Source organism: Neofelis nebulosa, chromosome 8, assembly GCF_028018385.1.
Source record: "Neofelis nebulosa isolate mNeoNeb1 chromosome 8, mNeoNeb1.pri, whole genome shotgun sequence".
Classification (NCBI taxonomy): Eukaryota; Metazoa; Chordata; class Mammalia; order Carnivora; family Felidae; genus Neofelis; species Neofelis nebulosa.
In genome coordinates this window covers 109,685,212-109,712,645 of record NC_080789.1, presented here as the reverse complement: position 1 = coordinate 109,712,645, position 27,434 = coordinate 109,685,212, and positions in this window count along the sequence as shown.

Here is a 27,434-nt window from a genome sequence, read left to right as displayed (position 1 = left end):
CTATTTTACTCCCATCATCTCATTTTAGTCTACTTCAGTGTATTCATTTTTTCAAATTCTCAAATGATTTCTTTTTTTTTCTTCCCCCCTTTTCTTCTCTAATCTGTCAAACCACTTTCATCACCCAGACCAAAAAACACCTAGAATCTAGCATCATCTATTCGATTTGTGTGTGTGTGTGTTTAATTTTTATTTTTAATATTTTTTCAATTTTAATTTTCTTTTTAATTTCAATTTTTCTACCCCATTAATTCCTTTTCTCCCTTCAAAATGACAAAACGAAGGAGTTCAACCCAAAAGAAAGAGCATGAAGAAATGACAGCTAGGGACTTAACCAACACAGATACAAGCATCATGTCTGAACCAGAATTTAGAATCACGATGAATCTAGCTGGATCGAAAATGCATTAGAATCCCTTTCTGCAGAGATAAAAGAAGTAAAATATACCCAGAATGAAATTAAAAATGGTCTAACTGAGCTGCAATCACGGACGGATGCAGTGGCAGCAAGGATGTATGAGGCAGAACAGAGAATCAGCGATGTAGAGGACAAACTTTTAGAGAATAATGAAGCAGAAAAAAAAAAGAGGGGAGATTAAGGCAAAAGAGCATGATTTAAGAATTAGAGAAATCAGTGACTCATTAAAAAGGAACAACATCAGAATTATAGGGGTCCCAGAGAAATAAGAGAGAAATAGGGCTAGAAAGGTTGTGTGAACAAATCATAGCAGAAAACTTTCCTAGCCTGGGGAAAGACACAGACAAAAAAATTCAGGGAGCCCAGAGGACCCTCATTAGATTCAACAAGAATCAACCATGTACAAGGCATATCAGAGTCAAATTCAGAAAATAGGCAAGGAGAGAATCATGAAAGCAGCAAGGGAAAAAAAAAAGTCCCTAACCTACAAGGGAAAACAGATCAGGTTTGTAGCAGACCTATCCATAGAAATATGGCAAGCCATAAAGCAGTGGCAGGACACATTCAGTGTGGTGAATCAGAAAAATATGCAGCCAAGAAATCTTTACCCAGCAAGGCTGTCATTCAAAATAAGAGTAGAGATATAAAACCTTTCCCAAACAAAACGTCAAGGAGTTTGTGACCATTAAACCAGCCTTGCAAGAAATTTTAAGGGAAACTTTCTGAAGGGAGAAAAGAAAAAAAATATAAATATAAATAAATAAATAAATAAATAAATAAATACCAAAAGCTACAAAAGATTAGAAAGGACCAAAGTACACCACCAGAAACTCCAGCTCTACAAGCATTATAATGGCAATAAATTCATATCTTTCAGTACTCTAAATGTCAATGGACTCAATGCTCCAATCAAAAGACATAGTGTAACAGAATGGATAAGAAATCAAGATCCATCTGTATGCTGTTTACAAGAGGCCCACTTTAGACCTAAAGACACCCTCAGATTGAAAAAAAGGGGGTGGAGAACCATCTATCATGCTAATGGTCAACAAAAGAAAGCCAGAGTAGCCATACTTATATCAGACAATCTAGACTTTAAAATAAAGACTATATTAAGTGATTCAGAAGGGCATTATATCATAATCAAGGGGTTTATTCACCAAGAAGACCTAACAATTGTAAACATTTATGTGCCAAATGTGGAACCACCCATATATATAAATCAATTAATCACAAACATAAAGAAACTCATCGATAGTAATACCATAATAGTAGGAGACTTCAATACCCCACTCACAGCAGTGAACAGATCATCTAATCAATAAATTAACATGGAAACAATGGCTTTAAATGACACACTGGACCATATGGACTTAACAGATATATTCAGAACATTTCATCCTAAAGCAGTAGCATATACATTCTTCTCCAGCGCACATGGAACATTCTCCAGAATAGAACATATACTGGGACAAAAATCAGCCTTCAGCAAGTACAAAAAGATCAAGATCATACTGTACATATTTTCAGACCACAACACTGTGAAACTCAAAATCAACTACAAGAAAAGAAATTGGAAAAGTAACAAATACTTGGAGACTGAAGAACATCCTACTAAAGAATGAATGGGCTAACCAAGCAGTTAAAAAGGAAATTAAAAAGTATATGGAAGTCAATGAAAATGATAACACCACAACCCAAATCCTCTAAGACGCAGCAAAGGTGGTCATAAGAGGAAAGTATATAGCAATCTAGGCCTTCCTAAAGAAGGAAGAAAGATCTCAGGTACACAATGTAACCTTACACCTTAAGGAGCTGGAAAAAGAACAGCAAATAAAACCCTGAACCAGAAGACAGGAAATAATAAAGATTAGAGCAGAAATTAATGCTATCAAAACGAAAAAAAAAAAGTAGAACAGATCAATGAAACCAGAAGCTGGTTCTTTGCAAGAATTAACAAAATTGATAAACCACTAGCCAGTTTGATCAGAAAGAAAAAGGAAAGGACCCAAATAAAATCAAGAATTAAAGAGGAGAGGTCACAACCAACACAGCAGAAATAAAAACAATAATAAGGGAATATTATGAGCAATTATATGCCAAGAAACTGGGAAATCTGGAAGAAAGGGACAAATTCCTAGAAACATATACACTATCAAAACTGCAACAGGAAGAAATAGAAAATTTGAACACACCCATAACCAGTAAGGAAATTGAATTAGTTATAAAAAAAAAACTGCATAAAAACAAAAGTCCAGGGCCAGATGACTTTCCAGGGAATTCTACCAAACATTTAAGGAAGAGATAACACCTGTTCTCTTGAAACTGTTCCAAAAAATAGAAATGGAAGAAAAACTTCCATACTCTTTCTATTATGCCAGCATTAACTTGATTTCAAAACCAGAGACCCCACTAAAAAGGGGAACTATAGACCAATTTTCCTGATTAACATTGATGCAAAAATCCTCAACAAGATATTAGCCAACCAGATCCAAGAATATATTAAAAAAATTATTCACCACAACCTAGTGGGATTTATACCTGGGATGCAGGGCTGGTTTGATATCCACAAAACAATTAACATGATTCATCACATCAATAAAAGAAAGGACAAGAACCATATGATCCTCTCAATAGGTGCAGAGAAAGCATTTGACAAAATACAGCAGCCTTTCTGGATAAAAACCCTCAAGGAAGTAGGGATAGAAGGAGCATACCTCGAGATCATAAAAGCCATATAAGAATGACCCAACACTAATATCATCCTCAATGGGGAAAAATTGAGAGCTTTCCCTGAGGTCAGGAACAAAACAGGGATGTCCACTCTCACCACTGTTATTCAGCATAGTATTAGAAGTCTTAGCCTCTGCAATCAGACAACACAAAGAAATAAAAGGCATCCACATCGAACAGAAGGAGGTCAAACTTTCATGCAGATGACATGATACTCTACATGGAAAACCCAAAAGATTACACCAAAAAACTGCTAGAATTGATTCATGAATTCAGCAAAGTGGCAGGATATGAAATCAATGCACAGAAATCGGTTGCATTCCTATACACAAACAATGAAGCGACAGAAAGAGAAATCAAGGAAACAATCCCAATTACAGTTGCACCAAAAACCATAAAATACCTAGGAATAAATCTAACCAAAGAAATAAAAAATCTATACACTGAAAACTATAGAAAGCTTATGAAAGAGAGTGAAGAAGACACAAAAAAATGGAAAAAGTTTCCATGCTCCTGGATAGGAAGAACAAATATTGTTAAAATTTCGATACTACCCAAAGCAGTCTACATATTCAATGCAATCCTTATCAAAGTAACACAAACATTCTTCACAGAGCTAGAACAAATAATCCTAAAATTTTTATGGAACCAGAAAAGACCCCAAATAGCCAAAGCAATCTTGAAAAAGAAAACCAAAGCAGGAGGCATCACAATCCCAGACTTCAGGCCATACTACAAAGCTGTAATCATCAAGACAGTATGGTACCAACACAAGAACAGACACTCAGATCAATGGAACAGAATAGAGAACCCAGAAATGGACCCACAAACGTATGGCCAACTAATCTTTGACAGAGCAGGAAAGGATATCCAATGGAATGAAGACAGTCTCTTCAGCAAGTGGTGCTGGGAAAACTGGACAGAGACATGCAGAAAAATGAACCTTGATCACTTTCTTACACCATACACAAAAATAAACTCAAAATGGATGAAAGGCCTCAATGCAAGACAGGAAGCCATCAAAATCCTGGAGGAGCAAGCAGGCAAAAACCTCTTTGATCTTGGCCACAGCAGCTTCTTACTCAACATGTCTCAGAAGGCAAGGGAAACAAAAGCAAAAATGAACTACTGGGACTTAATCAAAATAAAAAGCTTCTGCACAGCGAAGGAAACAATCAGCAAAACTAAAAGGCAACTGACAGAATGGGAGAAGATATTTTCAAATGACATATCAGATAAAGGGTTAGTATCCAAAATCTATAAAGAACTTCTCAAACTCAACACCCAAAACACAAATAATCCAGTGAAGAAATGGGCAAAAGACATGAATAGACACTTCTCCAAAGAACACATCCAGATGGCCAACCGACACATGAAAAAATTCTCCACGTCACTCATCATCAGGGAAATACAAATCGAAACCACCATGAGATACCACCTGACACCTGACAGAATGGCTAACATTAACAACTCAGGCAACAACACATTTGGCGAGGATGCAGAGAAAGAGGGTCTCTTTTCCATTGTTGGTGGCAATGCAAGCTGGTGCAGCCATTCTGGAAAACAGTATGGGGGTTCCTCAAAAAACTAAAAATATAACTACCCTCCGACCCTGCAAATGCACTACCAGGCATTTATCCAAGGCATACAGGTATGCTGTTTCGAAGGGGCACTTGCACCCCCATGTTTATAGCAGCACTATCAACAATAGACAAAGTAAGGAATGAGACCAAATGTCCATCAATGGATGAATGTATAAAGAAGATGTGGTATATATATACAATGGAGTATTCCTTGGCACTCAAAAAGAGTGAAATCTTGCCATTTGCAAGTATGTGGGTGGAACTGGGGGATATTATGCTAAGTGAAATTAGTCAAAGAAAGACAAAAATCATATGACTTCACTCATATGAGGATTTTAAGAGACAAAACATATGAACATAAGGGAAGGGAAACAAAAATAATATAAAAGCAGGGATGGGACAAAACAGAAGAGACTCATAAATATGGAGAACAAACTGAGGGTTATGGGAGGGGTTGTGGGAGGGAGGATGTGGTAAATGGCTAAGGGGCACTAAGGAATCTACTCCTGAAATCATTGTTGCACTATATGCTAACTAATTTGGATGTAAATTTGAAAAAATAAAAAAAATCAAATAAAATAAAAAATACATACATACATACATACATACATACATACTGTGCTATAAAATAAGAAAAGTCACACACTCCTTGTTTACTTCTTTACGTAGATCATATGATCAAAGTCTTGTTCACTTTCTCATTAAATAAAGATGATAAATATGTTAAGATACTTCCAGAACATCACTTATTAACTTTCTATGGTAACATTTAATTTGAATTACGGAAGCAGGACAGGAGATATGTAATTTTTCTTCTAAGAAATTTAAATCTCTTTTCATTACAAATAAGAAACATTGTGAAATATTATATAAAACTTATATTCTTTAGAATGATATAGAAATATATTTTTTAAGTTTATTTTTTAGAGAGAAACAGAACGTGAGTGTGGAAGAGGCAGAAAGAGAGGGAGACACAGAATCTGAAGTAGGCTCTAGTCTCTGAGCTGTCAGCCCTGAGCCCAACACAGTGCTCGAACCCATGAACCGTGAGGTTATGACCTGAGATAATGTCAGACACACAACCAACTGAGTCATCCAGGCACTCCTAAAAATACATTTATTAATAATATAAGAGGTAATCATTGAAAGTTTTCCACAGAGTACAACGTATGTTACAAAAACTTTGCATTTTGCATAATTTCCCTGGGCAATGGTCATAATATTTCATTCATTTATTTATTAAGTAATTATTAAATTCTTATTATTCCAGTAACAGTTCTAAGAACTACAGGTCATTTGCTTATTAAGATCCAGCCCTTCTAACTAAAAGCCAATCTAGTCACAGACTCAAAGAAAAATTCATTTTAATATCATGCTCTTATTACTGAATGGAGACAATTATATATGTGACAGGATTATTCATTCAACTTTTTTTTGATATTATGTCTATTATAAAAAACTCCAAAGAACTAGAAATGTTTTGTCATCTGTAGGAAGAAGAAAAGAGAGACTATCCAAATGTGACTGAGTTGTTTTCTTTCGTTTTGCTTTTGCCTTATTGAAGTGGGTTGAGAATAGAAAGCAGGAGCAACAAACACAGAATCTTGGAAAAAAATGTTTTATAGATAAAGAGATTGGAAAAAGCTTGTTGCAGAGGTTAGTCTTAAAGATTCTTTTGTATTTTTTTTTGATAATGGAGGAAACTTTAAGATATTTCAGAACTATGGGAAAATAAATTGTGTTTTCTTCAGAAGTGAAATGTGAGACAATTAATAAAGCAAAGAAGTAAGAAGAGGTGATAACTGGAGCCTCAGAAAGGACTTCTTAAATAAGGATACAAATACTTATTCTTGTGATAGAGGATGGATACAGACAAAGCTGCAGTTGGAGGGGATTATTTTTAAGAGATAAAACATTCACTGCTAATGATCCATTTATCCCCACATTTTAAAATCTAAGAGAAAGGGGGAACGCAGGGAAGAAAGCAGGGAACACTGAAGGTGACTGTTCCTGAGGGCATCTGTTTACCAAGAAAAATGTGTACTATGTTAATGGTAAGATAGAAGTGGGGGGGGCGGGTAGTCTGTCCAAGGCAGGAGTAAAAAAGTCTTCCAATGGTATGTTGGCTTAATACTAAAGGATTATACTTTCAGGATAAAGTGAACCTAAAATCTCACTCACTATAAAGAAATTTCGGGTACTAACAATAACTGAACTAGTCTCAAGAAATCTCTAAGACTGTACAGCTTGCAGAAGAGAACACTCCCAGAGGACCCTGGGTGGCTCAATCAGTTGAGTGTCTGATTCTTGATTTCAGCTTAGGTCATGATCCTAGAGTTACAGAATTAAGCCCCACTTCAGGCTGTGCTTGGCATGAAGCTTGCTTGGGATTCTCTCTCTCTCCCTCTGCCCTTCTACCCATTCATTCTCACTCTCTCTCTCTAAAATAAATAAAAATAAGAATACATTGTAAATAAAGAACAGAAAGACTCCTAGATGAAAAGTCTCAAATGCAGTAAGGATTACAGAGAAAGGAACTGTAAATATGTGAGTAAATCTAAACATGAATTGGCTGTATCAATAAAAATAAAAACTTGTGAGATTAATGAATAAGACAGAAGTAAATGACAAAAATAAAAGAAAGTTGGAAAGAGATTAAGAAACTTAAAGTCTTCTAAGATTATTACTCTCTAGAGGATTGTTAAAATATTAAAATTAAATTTTATTGAATAGAGGTTTGAGTTTTTCTGGTGATCTATATAGAAAACAGAATCAACCATAGACACTAATTTTTAAAAAGTGGTGTAATTAAAAGAAGTTAATTCCAAAAGAAAATATTAAAGAAGAGGAAATATGATAAAAGAAAGCACAAAATGATTAATTAAACCTACTATATCAGTATTAGCAAAAAATGTGAACAGAACCAATTCTCTAGTGAAAGGAAAAACATTATTGGCCAGAATTTTTTAAAGACTCCATCTTCTGTTTTATCTAAAACATAAGGAAACACTAAAGTTTAAAGAAAAAGGATTATAAGGGAAATAATAGCACTAAAATAATAATTAAAAAGCTGGTGTAGTTTTATGAATAGCAGACAAAATGGACTATAAACAAAACAAAAAGCAGTATTTATAAAAATAGCATGGGGAACTTTTTAAAGATAAAATTTAATGTGCCTCAAAACATATAAACAATAATTGACATACATATAAGGTAAAATAGACAAAGCAATCAAATTGGAAGATTTTAACATATTTTCATCAGTAGTTTTGAGAACAAACAAACATTAATAAAATAAATTTGAAGAATGTTAACAAACATTGCCTAAAAGGCATTATAGAACAGAATTCTTTATCTAATAACTGTAGAATAAACATTCATTTCAAATATATGCTGTACTACTTAAAAATCTGACCATTTCCTAGACCATAAATCAACTTTCAACAAATTTCAAATTGAAATAAATTGAATATATTCTATATTATAGGTGCACAATTTAGTTAAGATAAAAATTAATTAGGGAAACCATAAAGCTTTCTATAATATTGGATATTAAGAAATATAGTTTTTTTTAATTCACTGATCCAAGAAAACATTAAAATGACAAAATTTTGAACTGAACAATCAATAAAATGCATATCTGAAGTGCTGCGGGATTGCAGACAAACTGTAGTTTAATGGAAAATTACAGTCTTGGTGATACATATATTAAAAAGAAATACAGGAAAGTTAAAGAAATATATATATTTCAAGAAGTTAAAATAATAACAGAAAGAAGAACAAAAAAAATTTAATGAAAGTAAAAGAAAGGAAAGATCAAAATTAAGGACAAATCAATAAACTAGAAATCAATGAATTAGGACAGGCACAATTAATAGGTAAATCAACAAAGTGAAAAGTTGTTGTTTTTTTTATGCTAATAAAATTAAGGGGTGCCTGGGTGGCTCAGTTGGTTAAACATCTGACTTTGGCTCAGGTCATGATCTCACCATTGGTGGGTTCAAAGCCTGCATAGGGCTTTGTGATGACAACTCAGAGCCTGCAGCCTGCTTCAGATTCTGTGTCTTCCTCTCTCTCTGTTCCTCCCCTGCTTGCACTCTGTGCCTCTCTCTCTCAAAAATAAAGTTTAAATTTTTTTAAGAAAAGTCTCATTACTGTTAAGTTATTGACTTCTCCAAAAGTGAATTATAGATTCAAGTAAATTAAATTGGAATTTTTAGTAGTTTTTGCTTAATTTTCCTTTTAATTTTTAATGGAATTTGATAAATTTATTACAAAATTTTTATAAACGTGCAAAGGACATAGCATAATTAAGACATTCTTGGAGGAGAAAACATTGGAAAACTGCCTTTTCACATATATAATCTTACTGTGTATATAGCCACAGTATAAATTTGTTTCAGGGAAAGATAAAATAAAAAGAATAATTACTTTATGCATAACATTTAGATATTTATCTTCAATTACAGACTGGCATGTTGATTTTTTTCCCCAATACTTCTACTTGGAAGCTCAGTGAACATCTCAAATTCAATACATTCAGAATTGGACTTCCAATCATCCCCCTGGCCAAACCAAACCAGGCTTACTCTTAAATTATTTTCTTTCATACAATGTAACAATCTATTTGTATATTCTGTTGTCTCTACTTTTAATAAATACAGTATTTGACCTTATTTTTCTACCTTTATTGGAACCATCTGGTCCAAACTATAATAGTATCTGACAGGTATTAGTACAATATCCTCCTAATTGATCTCCCTGCTTTGCTTCTTCCCTGCCCCCTCTTTTGCCACTTATCCTAACCACAGTCTATTCTCAAATTAACAGCCAGAAGGATCCTGTGAAATGTAAATCTGGTTACTCAAAACATGCATTGGTTTTCCAAAGAAGTTACAATGGCCTAGAACCCCACATCATCTGCCCTTTAACTCCATAAACCCAGTCCCCTCTAACTCACTTTAATACAATTACATTGGCCTGCTCACTTTTTCTGTGATCTGTAAGGCATGAATTTGCCTCCTAGTTTTTACACTGGTCAATTACTCTTTACCTGGATAACCACACTGACAACTTTTAATTCTTCAAATCTTTAATGTTACCTTTTCAATGTGCTTGCTCTGACCATTCCAATTTATATTTAAACCGGGCCCTCTTCCACTCCAAGACTTCTCTTTCTTTTTTTGCTTAGAACTTATCAGCTTATTACATTTAAACAATTTATTTACTTACTATGTCCATTGTTTATTATCTGATTTTTCCCTACAAAATTATAAAATCATTGTAAATAGAAAATCTTATTCTGTATTGTTTATTGTTGAATAACATGTGCCTAGAACTGTGCCTAGAACATTGAACAGTCTACCAATTTTGAAGACAGAGTTCCAAAGACAGATAATGCTATATATAATATGGAATCAAAATTGTACCATGGTAGGAAAAATTGACAGTTTAAAAAAACAATTTGAGGAGACCTGGCAAGATGACAGTGTAGGAGGACGCTGGGCTCACCTCATCATGCAGATCGCTTATTACACCCACATCCACCTAAATAACCCAGAAAACTGCGAGAAGACTAGCAGAATGGACTCTCCAGAGACAAGCATAGATAAGAGGACCATGGAAGAGGGTAGGAAGGGCGGAGAGGTGGTGCGTGCTACACTGACTGGCAGGAGGGAGACTAGGCAGTGGAGGGGCAGCCCGCCCGGCAAGGCAGAGCCCCAAAGCCTGGCTTGCAAAAGCAGAGGGGCCAGACTCCATGAGTTCTGACAGCCAGCGGGACATAACATCTGGAATGTTAAAAGTCAACATCTCTGCTCTCAGAGAGCTGGGAAGATGAGAGGACGCCAGGAGGGAGTGTTGTTAAGCCCCAGAAGACAGAGCTCAGTTTGGCAGGGGAACAAAGATGTTGGCAAGTGCCATTTCATTCTCACATCCCCCAGCTGAAATTCCAAAGGGAACAAGTTCCCGTCACCGAACTTGCTTGAACCACACAAACACCCAATGCTGTGCTTCTGTGGATCCATCTCTCCAATTGGGCCTGCCTCCCTCCTGGTGCTGCAGGGCCCCTCCCTCAGGGGACTACTGATGGCCAAGAGAGCTAAGTCTGCCCTTCCCACCCTTGTGCACCTTGTAGACCCACCCCAGCTAATACACCCTTGGCCAGATCCCATCGAAGCAGCACCACAAACCAAGCAGTGTGCAAATTGCCCAGACAGGGGCCACAACACTCCACAGTGAGTCCTGCCCCTGGGAGAGGGGAAGATAAAGTACACACAATTCTGAATATGGCCCCAGCAGTGGACCAGGGGGGAGACATCAGGTATGACTGCGGCCTGCCCACCAACACAAGATACTCCAGACAGCACAGGGGATGTGTCCTGCAGTTTGGAGCTACCACAGGGACTACCCAAAATGACAAAATGGAAGAATTCTCCTCAAAAGAAACTCCAGGGGGGCTCCTGGGTGGTTCAGTCAGTTAAGAGTCCGACTTCAGCTCAGGTCACGATCTCGCAGTCCGTGAGTTCGAGCCCCGCGTCGGGCTCTGGGCTGACAGCTCAGAGCCTGGAGCCTGCTTCCGATTCTGTGTCTCCCTCTCTCTCTGCCCCTCCCCCGCTCATGCTCTGTCTCTCTCTGTCTCAAAAATAAATTTAAAAAATGTTAAAAAAAATTAAAAAAAAAAAAAAGAAACTCCAGGAAGTAGTGACAACTAACGAATTGATCAAAAATGGTTTAAACACTATAATGGAACAAGAATTTAGAATAATAGTCATAAAATTAATCACTTGGCTTGAAAAAAGCATAGAGGACAGCAGAGAATCTATTGCTACAGAGATCAAGGGAGTAAGAAATAGTCATGAGGAGCTAATAAATGCTATAAATGAGGTGCAAAATAAAATGGAGGTGGCCATAGCATGGAATGAAGAGGCAGAGGAGAGAATAGGTGAATTAGAAGATAAAATTATGGAAAAAGAGGAAGCTGAGAAAAAGATAAAAAAATTCAGGAGTATGAGGGGAGAATTAGATAACTAAGTGATGCAATCATGTGGAACAATATCCATATAATAGGAATTCCAGAAGAGGAAGAGAGAGAGAAAGGGGCTGAAGGTGTACTTGTACAAATCATAGCTGAGAACTTCCCTGATCTGGGGAAGGAAAAAGGCATTGAAATCCAAGAGGCACAGAGAAGTCCTTTGAGACATAACTTGAATCAATCTTCTGCACGACATATAGTGAAACTGGCAAAATACAAGGATAAAGAGAAAATTCTGAAAGCAGCTAGGAATAAACAGGCTCTAACATACAAAGGTAGACACATAAGAATAGTAGCAGACCTATCTATTGAAACTTGGCAGGCCAGAAAGGAATGGCAGGAAATCTTCAAAGTAATGAACAGAAAAAATATGCAGCAGAGAATCCTTTATCCAGCAAGCCTGTCATTCAGAATAGGAGAGATAAAGGTTTTCCCAAACAAACAAAAACTGAAGGAATTCATCACCACTAAGCCAGCCCTACAAGAGATCCTAAGGGGCATTCTGTGAGTGAAATGATGCAAGGACCACAAAGTACCAGAGACATCATTACAAGCATGAAACCTACAGACATCACAATGACTCTAAACCCATATCTTTCAATAATAATACTGAATGTAAATGGACTAAATGCTCCAACAAAAAGACATAGGGTATCAGAATGGGTAAAAAAAAACAAGACCCATCTATTTTCTGTCTACAAGAGACTCATTTTAGACCTGAGGACACCTTCAGAGTGAAAGTGAGGGGATGGAGAACTATTTATCACGCTACTGGAAGTCAAAAGAAAGCTGGAGTAGCCATACTTATATCAGACAAACTAGACTTTAAATTAAAGGCGGTAACAAGAGATGAAGAAGGACATTATATGATAATTACAGGGTTTATCCATCAGGAAGAGCTAACAATTATAAATGTCTATGTGTCGAATACGGGAGGCCCCAAATATATAAAACAATTAATCACAAACATAAGCAACCTTATTGATAAGAATGTGGTAATTGCAGGGGATTTTGATACCCCACTTACAACAATGGATAGATCATCTGAACACAGGATCAATAAAGAAACAATGGCCCTGAATGATACATTGGATCAGATGGACTTGACAGATATATTTAGAACTCTGCATCCTACAGCAACAGAATATACTTTCTTCTCAAGTGCACATGGAACATTCTCCAAGGTAAATCACATACTGGGTCACAAAACAGCCCTTCATAAGTATACAAGAATTGAGATCATACCATGCACACTTTCAGAGCACAATGCTATGAAACTTGAAATCAACCACAGGAAAAAGTCTGGAAAACCTCCAAAGCATGGAGGTTAAAGAACACCCTACTAAAGAATGAATGGGTCAACCAGGCAATTAGAGAAGAAATTAAAACATATATGGAAACAAATGAAAATGAAAATGCAACAAAGCAAAAGCTTTGGGATGCTGTGAAGGCAGTCCTCAGAAGAAAATGCATTGCAATCCAGGCCTATCTCAAGAAACAAGAAAAGTTCCAAATACAAAATGTAACAGCACACCTATGGGAACTAGAAGCAGAACAGCAAAAACACCCCAAATCCAGCAGAAGAAGAGAAATAATAAAGATCAGAACAGAAGTAAACAATATAGAATCCAAAAACAAAACAAAACAAAACAGTAGAACAGTTCAATGAAACCAAGAATTGTTTTTTTGGAAAAATAAACAAAATTGATAAACCTCTAGTCAGGTTTCTCAAAAAGAAAAGGGAGATGACGCAAACAGATAAAATCATGAATGAAAATGGAATCATTACAATCAATCCCTCAGAAATACAAGCAATTATTAGGGAATGCTGTGCAAAATTGTATGCCAACAAACTGGACAACGTGAAAGAAATGGACAAATTTTAAACACCCACACACTACCAAAACTCAAATGAAAAGAAATAGAAAATTTGAACACACCCATAACTAGTGAAGAAATCAAAACAGGTATCAAAAATACCCCAACAAATAAGTCCTGGACCAGATGGCTTCCCTGAGGAATTCTACCAGACATTTAAAGCAGAGTTAGTACCTATCCTTCTGAAGCTGTTCCATAAAATAGAAATGGAAGAAAAACTTCTAGACTCATTCTCTGAAACTAGCATTACTTTGATTCCCAAACCAGACAGAGACCTAGCAAAAAAAGAGAACTAAAGGCCAATATCCCTGATGAGTATGGATGCAAAAATTCTCAACAAGATACTAGCAAATCGAATCCAAGGGCATGTAAAAAGAATTATTCACCATGATCAAGTGGGATTCATTCCTGTGGGGCAGGGTTGGTTCAACATTCACAAAAATCAATCAATGTGATACAACACATTAATAAAAGAAAAGATAAGAACCATAGGATCCTGTCAATCAATGCAGAAAACAGTATTTGACAAAATACAGCAGGCTTTCTTAATAAAGACCCTCGAGAAAGTCGGGATAAGAAGGAACATACTTAACATCATAAAAGCCATTTATGAAAAGCCCACAGCTAATATCATCCACAATGCAGAAAAACTGAGACTTGAAATCAGGAACAAAACAGGGATGTCCTCTCTAACCATTGTTTAAAATAGTGTTGGAAGTCCTAGAATCAGCAATCAGACAACAAAATGAAATAAAAGGCATCAAAAATGGCAAAGATGAAGTCAAGCTTTCACTTTTTGCAGACGACATGATACTCTACATGGAAACCCCGACAGACTCCACCAAAAGTCTCCCAGAACTGATACATGAATTCAGCAAAGTCGCAGGATACAAAATCAATGTGCAGAAATCAGTTGCATTTTTATGCACCAATAATGAAGCAGCAGAAAGACAAATAAAGAAACTGATCCCATTCAAAATTGCACCAAGAACCATAAAATACCTAGGAATAAACCTAACCAAAGTTGTAAAAGATATGTATGCTGAAAACTATAGAAAGCTTATGAAGGAAATTGAAGAAGATATAAAGAATTGGAAAAACATTCCGTGCTCATGGTTTGGAAGAATAAATATTGTTAAAATATCAATACTACCCAAAGCTATCTACACATTCAATGCAATCCAAATCAAATTTGCGCCAGCATTCTTCTTAAATCCAGAATAAACAAACCTAAAATTTGTATGGAACCACAGAAGACCCCGAAGAGCCAAAGTAATATTGAAGAAGAAGACCAAAGCAGGAGGCATCACAATCCCAGTCTTTAGCCTCTACTACAAAGCTGCAATCATCAAGACAGCATGGTAATGGCACAAAAACAGACACATAGATAAATGGAATAGAATAGAGACTCCAGAATTGGACCCACAAATGTATGGCCAACTCATCTTTGACAAAGCAGGAAAGAGTATCCAATGGAAAAAAAGACAGTCTCTTCAACAAATAGTGCTGGGAGAACTGGACATCAACATGCAGAAGAATAAAACTAGACCACTTTCTTATACCATTCACAAAAATAAACTCAAAATGGATGAAGGACCTCAATGTGAGACAGGAAACCATCAAAACCCTAGAGGAGAAAGCAGGAAAAAATCTCTATGACCTCAGGCACAGCAATTTCTTACTTGACACATCTCCAAAGGCAAGGGAATTAAAAGCAAAAATGAACCATTGGGGACTCATGAAGATAAAAAGCTTCTGCACTGCAAAGGAAACAATCAACATACTAAAAGACAACCGACAGAATAGGAAAACATATTTGCAAGTGACATATTTGATAAAAGGCTAGTATCCAGAATCTATAAAGAACTCACCAAACTCTACACCGGAAAAACAAATAATCCAGTGAAGAAATGGGCAGAAAACATGAGTAGACACTTCTCTAAAGAAGACATCCAGATGGCCAACAGGCACATGAAAACATGCTCAACGTCACTCCTCATCAGGGAAATACAAATCAAAACCACCTCAGATACCACCTTACGCCAGTCAGAGTAGCCAAAATGAACAAATCAGGAGACTATAGATGCTGGAGAGGATGTGGAGAAACAGGAACCCTCTTGCACTGTTGGTGGGAATGCAAACTGGTACAGCCACTCTGGAAAACAGTGTGGAGGTTCCTCAAAAAATTAAAAATGATCTACCCTATGACCCAGAAATAACACTGCTAGGAATTTACCCAAGGGATACAGGAGTGCTGATGCATAGGGGCACTTGTACCCCAATGTTTATAGCAGCCCTTTCAATAATAGCCAAACTACAGAAAGAGCCTAAATATCCATCAACTGATGAATGGATAAAGAAATTGTGGTTTATATACACAATGGAATACTACTTGGCAGTGGAAAGAAAGAAATATGGCCTTTTGTAGCAATGTGGATGGAACTGGAGAGTGTTATGCTAAGTGAAATAAGTCAGGCAAAGAAAGACAGATACCATGTTTTCACTCATATGTGGATTCTGAGAAACTTAACAGAAGACCATGGGGGAGGGGAAAGTGAAGAAAAGTTACAGAGAGGGAGGGAGTCAAACCATAAGAGACTCTTAAATACTGAGAACAAACTGAGGGTTGATGGGTGTTGGAGAGAGGGGAAAGTGGGTTATGAGCACTGAGGAGGGCACTTGTTGGGATAAGCACTGGGTGTTGTATGGAAACCAATTTGACAATAAATTATATTAAAAATAATAAATCATTAAGTAAATTACTTCTATAAGAAATAAAATGCTTAGTTTTCTTTTACTTTTGTCATATGGTTTTTTACTTATTGTTTTTTCTAAGCTTGTTCTATTAAAATGTCATATCATGTTACTTCTTTTTTCTCGTATTATCTTAAGGTGCTCTTTGTTTCAACTAATTACTTGTTTTGACATTTCATGTCCTTTCTTATTCTCACATTTTCTGAGAGTCTTCTTATGGCATCCCATTTGGTAACCATTATTTTTTTAACGTTTTTTATTTATTTTTGAGAGAAAGAGAGAGAGTGTAAGTGGAGGAGGGGCAATGAAAGAGCGACAGAGGATTTGAAGTGAGCTTTGTGCTGACAGCAGAGAGCCTGATGTAGGGCTCGAACTCACTTTCTGTGAGATCATGACCTGAGCTGAAGTTGGACGCTTAACTGACAGCCACACATGTGGTAGCCATTATTTTGATTTGTAAACTTGTCTATACACACTATTTTCCATTTCCAAATGATTAAATGAACAAGTAGCTCAGTTGTAGACTTGTCTTTTAGAATATATTGATAAAGATACAGAGGAGGACAGATAATAGATTAAAACCTCTTTAATATACTACTATCTGGGAAAGGACTAGCATTTGTGGGAACTGACTTTGACACATGAAATTAGATTTTGGAGGTCATGAATATATGATTCCTAACATGGTTACATAGTTGCTTAACAGTGAAACATTTTATTTTAGAACACCTGTTATTTTTCAGTGAACTTCCTTTTAGGTTTCTATTGCATTTTTCAGACCAACCCTAGGTGGTGGCTACAATACGTTAAAGCATCTTTATTTGGTAGATAAAAATACTGAATATAAACATTTAACACCTCTTCTATGGGCACCTGGTATATTGCCTTATATGTAGTAAATATTCACCACATCCTGTAAGGGATTATTCATTTATCGGCAAACATTTATTTAGCTTTTATTGTCATACTAGTGTTAAGAATACAATGAATGATACAAAAAACAATAAAAAATGTCACTCTCAAAGTTATCACATTCTATTTGGAAATTGATGATAACACTATAATAATGCATTTCAAACTCTTACTGATTATAATTGTGGTAGAATAAAGTGTCTGTTTAGGGAAAAAGTACAGATTTTGTTGTTAGATTAAAAGTGACAGGAAAACCAAAGTTGTAAGCTAATAAAATGGTGGTTAAAAGTATTTTATGTGCTCTGAATGGCTTTCATAGACCTATAAAATTGATCTATGAACAAATTCTGAAACAACTTGTTCTGAAAACCTGAAATGCTTGTTAGAATGAATTATTCTTCTTCTTTTGAATGGAAGATCAAACCCTAAACAAAAGAATATTACTATGCTTCCATGCTGTGTTGTCTCTGGTCTTGGAACACCCATTGTTATATAAAATGCCTCATCATCACAAAAAGATTAATATAATTAATGTATCACCGAAATGTAGCCTGGGGTTTCCAGAGTACTTATATCCATTTGTGATTCTTCTCATAATTGCTGCAGTAGTGAATTTTTACATGAGAAACAGAGTCCAGCATGAGTACCAGAACCTCAATGAAGGAGGTGAAGAGAGTCTGGGTATTTTAGTCACCAGTCTCATTCCTAGCCACAACTCCCTACTACACAACTTCTGCCAAGGCCTCAAATATTTCTTATCCTCAACCTCTTGGTTCACCTAATACAGAGACATTGCTCACCATCAAAAGTCATAATGAAAAGTTGAGAAGGAATGAAGGAACATTACCCACATGAATAAAAAGAGCTACATGAAGAAAAAATAAAAAATCCTAATTTTTACCATGTCCCATGTAGCTTCATTTTATTGGGGAGGCTCATTTTCTCTTTTACATCTTCTCCAAATATTATCAGGTTTTTCATTGGCCCCACATGGCCTAGTTTTTTTTTTTTTATTTGACTGAATATCTTACAAAATGACTTTTAATGACAACTTTTGTCACCTCTTTGAGAATATCAAGAGTTAGCTCTACTCTTGATACAATATAATGTTACAATAATTTTATTGCCTATTAAGGTGATTGAATCTAATTTCAAAAGAAGTATCATTTACTTTTTAAAGAACAGGGATAATATTTGGGACAGTTCAATTCCCTTCTGTGGAAAACTGTTCAAAATCCAAATTCACATCTCACTTCTACTAGAGTCAGAATGTCTACTCCATAAAAAGCCAGACTCTAAAGAATCCAAGTGAAAGTGGGCTTAGTACCAGGAAAAATGTCACAAATATGTCAGTGAAGCCACTGTTAGCATGATCCATATGAGTCATTAAGCTAAGTAATAATCATAGAACTTAATCTATTCTAGTCTATTCTACTAATAGAATATTTTATTTTCAGTGCACTTTTATACACATTTCCAATTTGTTTTCACATTTATTGTTCAAGGAATGTAGAACAGGTATAGGGATATTAAACTGGCAGACAGGTGAAACTGAGGCAATTGCATAAAATCTGATGTCCAGCTAATAGCAGGACCAGGACTATTTTCCTTTCAGGCAATATATGTTTTTGTTTGGTTGTTTGTTTTGTTTGGGTTTTTCTCTACTTAGACCAGTTGGAGCCAGGAGGCTGACATCTTATACCAAACTGCTATTTCTTTTGGTAACTATACAAAGTGGTGTTGGCTTTTCATTCCAAAATCTTTAATACACATTTCTACAATTTTCTACTTCAAATAATATAATTACCAGCAAATAACAAAATACATTTTAAAATCCAGATACATATACTGATTTTTTATATTTAATAAACTTGTCAATTATACAATTAATGCATTAGTAAGAAGACTTGCCATGTCTGAATTCCTGACGTCATATGATATACTTCTTTTTTCTTTTATTTGCATTTATTTTATGCAGAATTTACTCCTAGGCCATAAATTTTTGCTTCTTTGGTTTCTTCTGGATGTTTTTTTCTTCTCGTTTAGGAACACTCTGCTTTTTTTCAGTAAGGATCATCTTGATGTGGCAGGGAGAGCTCATATATGGGTTAATCCAGCTATGTGCCCCTGTAAGTTCTATGCCATACCTTGGAGGCTTTGTTCATCTGGATGTGCTCAATGACCAGAGAATCTACATCTAAACTTTTAAGTTCAGCATTACTCTCTGCACTTTTAAGGATGTGCATTAAAAATTCAGTACTCTTTTTGGGTCACTGCCCTGTGTCCAGCCTCTGTGTTTGACTTGGCACACCTACCAATTCCACAGTTGTAGCAATGGAACGGGCACACATTGCTTCTGCAAAGTGACATCTTTTAGACACTTGGTGACTTTACTGATATGAACACCCTTGATGGCCTGGGCAGTTTCACATGTGTTCTTAAAGTGGACATAAGGATCATCTCAGGCTGCTTACAGGAAGAGTGAAGTCATATAATATACTTAGACATTACACTGACCCTGGACTTTTAGAATGTATGAATGATCTATAAATTTAATTTTGAAAGAACTCAAAACAGGAAAATATTTTTCTTGTAAAAATATTTTCCCACTATTAAGATACATAAAGTAACTTTTTTATCTTTAAGGTTGGTATTTGACTTCAAATTCTTAATTTTTATTGTGATGAATGAATAGATAACATTTCATTTCCAATTCCATAGGAAACAAAGAAATTGCACGTCATCATTGGTTGATTGAGGCTGATTTAAGGTCATAAAATATATATCAAAATGATGAAATTTCCTTAACTATAGAGAATAAACTGATGGTTATCAGAGGTGAGGTGGGAGGAGGATGGGTTAAATAGGTGATGGGGATTAAAGAGTTCACTTTTGTGATAAGCACAGGTGATGTATATTGGAAGTGTTAAATTACTATATTGTACACCTGAAACTAACACAACACTGTATGTTAACTAACTGGATTTAAAATAAACACTTTTTTAAAAGCCATTACTGGGGCGCCTGGGTGGCTCAGTCAGTTAAGCGTCCGACTTCAGCTCAGGTCATGATCTCACAGACCGTGAGTTCGAGCCCCGCGTGGGCTCTGGGCTGATGGCTCAGAGCCTGGAGCCTGTTTCCGATTCTGTGTCTCCCTCTCTGTCTGCCCCATCCCCGTTCATGCTCTATCTCTCTCTGTCTCAAAAATAAAAACGTAAAAAAAAAAAAATTAAAAATAAATAAATAAAAGCCATTACTTTGAAAGCTAATATCTAGCCTCTCCCTTCTCTCTCTCACTGTCAATCTCTAAAACCCTCCCAAGCACCTAATTTTCTTTAAAATAGAAAAAGAGTGGTATTATTAAAGGACTTTTCTAAAAATATAATTCCACACTTCTATTCTCTTAGGCTGACTTCTGACTCTCCAGAGCAGAAAAAAACATTCCCTTCTTATTCTTTATGCCTCAGCAAAACTCCGTTTTTTGGCTTGCTGATTCTGATGTACACAAACACATCAGCTCTGGTGGTCTAGCACTCTTGCTTGAAATAGAAATTCTTATGGAATATGTTTTTATACCTCCTTTACCCTACTGTTTACCATGTCTTGCCAAAGAACTACTCAAAGAGAGGTGTGTGTGTGTGTGTGTGTGTGTGTGTGTGTGTGAGTGTGTGTGTGTTTTCTCTAACCTTAATGCCATTGGTGAAAAGAAAAAGATTTGTAACATATCAGCATTGCTGTTATCCAAATAGTTGCTATAAAAGAGAAAGACAATGCTTAGAATCAACAGAAAATTTCCTCTCCTGTCCAGATGTCATCACTACAAGTGGCTTCTTTACTGCTGAGTACCTGTTGCAGCCACACCTATTAATAGTTATCATACTTTCCAGGACAAAGATGGAAAATTATTTATTACTGGGATTTTTGAGAAGTCAGCCACTAAATAACTGAATTAATGGGCCAGTCCAAACAAATCACTTTTAATTTTAATATTTATTGCTCTCAACTTATATGCTTCTGAACTATAGTTGGCCCCTGCCTCCAAATGACAGCTTAGACAGAACTTCGATAAGCCACAACATCCACCTTTCTTTCATGTTGTCACTGCTTGAGTCATACGTACTTAACATTGGTGTTTTTATTGTTGTTTTTGTTGTTAAAAATCAACATTTCCTGCCTTCTTTGCTTCTTGTCTATCCAGTTCCATATTAGGGCTTTCAGGGATTAGAAATTTATGTGATACAGGGTAGAGTGAATCTCTGTATTCCATTTATCTTCACTATTACCCTAGTGTGACAGCTTCATTGGTTAACTTAAGTGTGGTTTGCTTTGATATGTAAACTTAATAATTTTATGTGTACATGCTGTTTGAGATGTATTGAAATGTTTTCATGTGAAAAGATGTAATTTCATACTAAAGATGCTCTCCAGGGAAAATAGGAAAGGTACTATCACCATTTTAAAGACAAGAATATTAAGACTTAGGGAATCAAGATATGGTTCTTGAATTTTAGACTTCAGACTTTAAATCCAGCTATTTTTCTACACAATCACATGATTTCACTAAATATTTGTGTAACACTGAGAAATCTATTGTTTGTTTGATTTGTTATTTCCCAAAAGCAAGGATGATAGGAAGAAGGCAAGCCATAGGATAAGACACAAGAAATTGAGGCATTTACACTCTTAAGTCTTTTCATTGCTATTAGGGAAATATTAAAATAGCAAAAAAATTTATATTCAGGGAGAGAGAAGAATATAATAAAATGTTACATCACTACATTTTGTTCCACAGTGGGTCAAGGGAGAATGCAACTAATATTTGTTAAGTCTGTACTGCCAAGATAGTAATTTCATTTATTTATTAGTATAAATTTGTGAGTAGATTGTTAGCCCCATTTTTAATAGAAGTATGTGCTAATGCTCTTTGAAGTTATTTAGCATGCCTAAGATTATTACATAAATAGTAACTGTGAGAGCTTGGGTTTTAACCAAACTCTTTTTACTCCAAAGTCAATAGATGAGAGAAATCAAGTTGTAAAAAACAGATCAGAGCAAATGAAAAAGCAGAGGAGTCTAGAGTTGCAAGACAAAAAAATATGGATGGGAGAAAGATTTGTCACCTGCTTAAGGCCAACAAAAGTCCCCAGTGCTGTCCATGTCTCCCTCCTTGGGTGAGATACCTCTCACTGCCATAAGCATGCCCTTGGCACATAATGATGAAAGGAAGAAAACTGGGACCAATAAAAGAATTCTTTTGACATTTCTATCCTTTGAGTATATATATCTATATATCTATATCTATATCTATCTATCTATCTATCTATCTATCTATCTATCTCTATATATGTATATTCTCTATGGTTAGGGGATATCTTAAAATACCTTAAACTTTTCCCAATATTTGACCATGAAAGAAACAATTTAACCATTCTTTTGGTTATCTGATTATTTCTTTATTACTGTTCTTGTTTAATTTTTGCCATATTTGGGAAAAAAAGTAAAAATTAAAATATTTATTAGGATAGGGATGCTTTGAAAGCAATAATATTTTTAGAAGAATCTGAAGCATCCAAATGAAGTTAGCAAAAAAAGGAAGGTCTTTTGATAACACGAACAAAAAATTGAGAAACAATTAATGGATATTCCACCTATGTTGGTAGAAAGACTACCTAGAAAATGTGGGTGACTGTGGCATCTCTGATTTCCTTGAAATCAATGAAGTATCTTGCTAAGCTATCTAATGGAAACAAGAAAAATCTCTCAATTCTACTAAAATTCTTCTTCTTCTTCCTTTTTTTTTTTTTTTAGGAATGTTGTTGTAGCAACTTTAGAGACTTAAATATTTTCCAACAATTCTTTCTGTGAAATTCCAATAGCTTTTCATTAAATTATGAGCTCTATATCCACCCAGAAATAATAATAAAAAGGAATCAAAAGTTCATATTACTAAAAGAAAAATAAATGGAATCTGTTTTTCCATGAAAAATCTCCAGCCAATTTATGTCTCCATGGAAAATATTTATCTGAAGTAAACAATCTCTGATATTTCTTTACACATATTTTACAACCTCAGTTATAATGTAAAGTATTTAAATCTCAATAATACCATTGAATAATTTCTGAAATTTTTACTACATGTCATATACTTACAGGATTATTTTGCTAAATTGTATATTTTAACAATGATTCATCATAGGGCTTTTAGAAACTTCCCAGGAGTATATTTGTGGAGCCCACATTCAGCCCTCCAGTCTCTGCTTCCCCGACCATCAACCATCTTCAAATTATCTGTCACAAATAAGCTTTTGAGGAATATACATTGTGCTGAAAAGGATATTAAGGAAATATAATTGGACGAATGGCACTATCTACTAGATATAGCCAAGTTAACTGTATAACATTCTAACCATTGTGGAGAGAAAGTAACATACTTCATATAGATTTCAGATAACCAAAAATCTATAGAACCATGAGTAATATTTTCTCATTTTTTCCATGATGTTGATTTTCCCATAAATACCTTAATATATACCCTATATATATATATATATATATATATATATATATATATATAATATATTTAATATATATGGGGGTATTCCCATAATACCTTAATATAAAATAAATACCTTTTCCCATATAATACCTTAAGAGCTTTCCATGATTTTTCTTTATATCCATAGTAATTAAGCTATAATAAGACACTTGATAAGCATTTGTTAGTTTCAGTTAAGCTTATTGAGTAAATATTTCTTACATTTTTATCATATGCATTATACTAGTAGCTTTGTGGGGTGCACACAGTATTTACTGATACTTCCTGCACATAAAAATGTGTACTTAAAAAGATAAGAAAGGCACACACAAATTAAGTTATGTGTGTTCCTAGGTATAAGTAGTAGGAAAAAGCAGCCTAATTGACCACAAATTTATGAAAGATACCATGGGGAATGCAGGGCTTTTTTAAGAGTGGTAGATTGTTGGAACATCTGGGTGGCTCAGTCTGTTAAGCCTCTGACTTCGGCTCAGGTCATGATCTCACAGTTCCTGAGTTCAAGCTTGACATTGGGCTTTCTTCTGTCAGTGCAGAACCTGCTTCTGATCCTCCATCTCCCTCTCTCTCTGCCCCTGACCTTCTCTTTCTCTCTCAAAAATAAATAAACATTTAAAAAAGAGTGATAGATTCCATAAATATAGAAAGAGCAGGTATCCTATACTCTGGGTAAGAGGTAGGATTTGATCTTTAGAAACACTGATAAATTCTTAAAGGAAACTGATTAAGTTATGGCTGCTAACAGTTGGTTTATATAGAGTAGCTACTAGAGGCATTTAAAACTTTTGAACTCAGTAGTGCTATAATGGAACCAGTATTTTATTTTATTTTATTATTTTATTTTATTTTATTTTATTTTATTTATGTATTTTATTATTTTTAACTTTTTATTATTTATTTATTTGGAGGGAGACAGAGAGAGTAAGAACAGGGGTGGGGGAGAAAGAGAGAGAGAGACAGAGAGACAGAGAGAGAGAGAGAGAGAGAATCCCAAGCAGATTCCACCCAGTCAGTGCACAGAGCCTGACAAGGGCTCAAACTCAGAAAACCGTCAGATTATGACCTGAGCTGAAGTCTGAGGCTTAACCAACTAAGCCACCTAGGCACCCCTGGAACCAGTATTTTAAAAAACTAATTTGACAGAAATATGCAAGGTAGTTTAGAGTAATTTCAGAGTGCATGTAAATGGCTATGTTATTTCAAGCAATGAGAGTAATTAGGAAAGAATAGTCACTAAATACTTTTCTTTTTGTTATTTGATGTAAGAAGTCCTCGTGTCTACCAAGAAATTATTAAATATTGGTACTAAGGCATGTTGAATTTAGAGTGAGGATGGGTCATCCAGACACCAAGGAGGTTAATGGGTGACTGATGTAAAGGAAGTATGAGCTGCAGATGTGGATTTAGATGTGAAATGGGAATGAGTTGTGAAGTTGCAAATATAGTTAAGTCGGAGTAGGGAAGGATAAGCTTGGAGTAGAAAGTAAGGGTCTAAATCTTAGAAATACTTACAAATTGAAAGCTTATTAAAAAAATCCAAGAAAAGAGGAAAGCATAGGAGAATCTGGACAATATACTGGTTCAGTCATCAACTGAAATCAGTTAAAAAAACATTTGGGGCTCCTGGGTGACTCAGTCGATTAGGGATCTGACTTCGACTCAGGTCAAGATCTCATAGTTACTGAGTTGGAGTCCCACATGGGACTTTGTGCTGACAGCTCAGAGCCCGGAGCCTGCTTCAGATTCTGTGTCTCCCTCTCTCTCTCCCTCTCTTCCAGTCATGCACCTCTCTCTCTCTCTCAAAAATAAATAAACATTAAATTTTTAAAAATATGATACTGTTCTCAGTAGTTAATACTACAAAATGGTTTCACTTTCTATCATTTTAAATCATTAGTAAAATAGTTGGAATTAGGAAGTAAGCATAAAGATTTAAAGTTCTATTTCAGGTTTAATCTAGTACACATATTTCATTTAACACATTGGGCTGTACTTTGAGCATACACAGTCGCTTCAACCCCGCTTCAATATGATTGAATTTTAGCCACATATTTTCTCAGTTGGAAAATGCAAAGCCTTCCAAATGGAAATCCTGTCTTCTCCTTTGAATCCCACAGTGGCTGCTAGAAGTTTAGTCTGCCTTACAATATCATTGAGTTAAAATTGTCTTTTGACAAGTGTGTTGTTTACTTACACACCTAAGTGAACCAGGAGGCAGCTTATAATAGAAAGTTATTTCTTTTTTTTAAATTGCATTCTAAAGGGACTTCTATAGAGGTGAGAGATTTGGTTTCTTTAAAAACATGATTTATAGATTTGATGGAAGATCAAAGGCCGTGTATTAGAGTGCCTCGCACACTCTCAATTGAACTGGCAGTGCTTTCAGAATTTTTTTAGGAAAAAACAAAAATTATGTAGATTCAGTCAATGTGTCTAGAATTTTGTTAAACTCAAAATGATGATTCTATTGTAACCATGTGTCCATTATTGGTTAGTAATAATGCAGAAAAATAAAACATTTTCTTAGAGACATCATGGGGATTTAAATGTAGTAAACAATGTTTTTAGTTTTATTTTTCTTTCCATTCTATAATGATAAAATTATATAATAATATAATTTCCATTATATTATTGATGTAATATATGAAGAAAACTATTCAGATTAAAGAATATTATATTTCAAAAGAATCAATTCCTGTACAGCTTATTGAATGCAAACAAAATATTGACTAAGTGATGTTTGGATTATGGAAAAACAAGGGAAAAAAATTGTAAATATTAGCAATCACTGAAGTTAAGATATATCTTAAGGTATAAATCTACATTGGCAAAATAAGTTTGTCATCTTTCCCCCTACAAATCTACTTCTCTTCCATCCATTGAAGTGCTAACCACCAACCTCATTCACCTTCGTTATGCTCTCCCATTGCCTATTCAGTCTCTTCCATATGGCTTAAATCAACTGCATCCTTGCTGTTCCTTCAATTTACATATGAAGACTTAGTTTCTCTATTAGAGTAACCTTATAAAGGCCAATCTTAGAGAAGGGGTACACTAATAGATAAATATGTGTGGTTGGACAGCAAGAAAACTCTTGAGTGATAGACTTTATTTTTTTTTTCTTAATTTTTTAATGTTTATTTTTATTTATTTTTTTTTTGAGAGAGAGAGAGGGAGACAGAGAGTGAGCAGGGGAGGGGCAATCAAAGCCTGACTCAGGGCTCAGACTCAGGAACCTTAAGAACGTGACCTGAACTTAACCAACTGAGTCACCCAAGCACCGTGAGTGATAGACTTTAATTATCCAGTGAAATCTGCTAAGACAGAAGAAAGGTGATCCCTCCCAACTCACCCTGCTTGAAATATCCTTTGCAGTCTCTGTTGTTTTTTTTAATGTTGATTTACTTGTTTTTAGAGAGAGAGAGAGAGCACAAGCTGAGGAGGGACAGAGAAAGAGAGAGAGAGAATACCAAGCAGGCTCCACACTGCACAGAGCTCGATGTAAGACCCAACCTCCTGAACTGCAATATCATGACCTGAACTGAAATCAAGAGCCAGACACTTAATCAG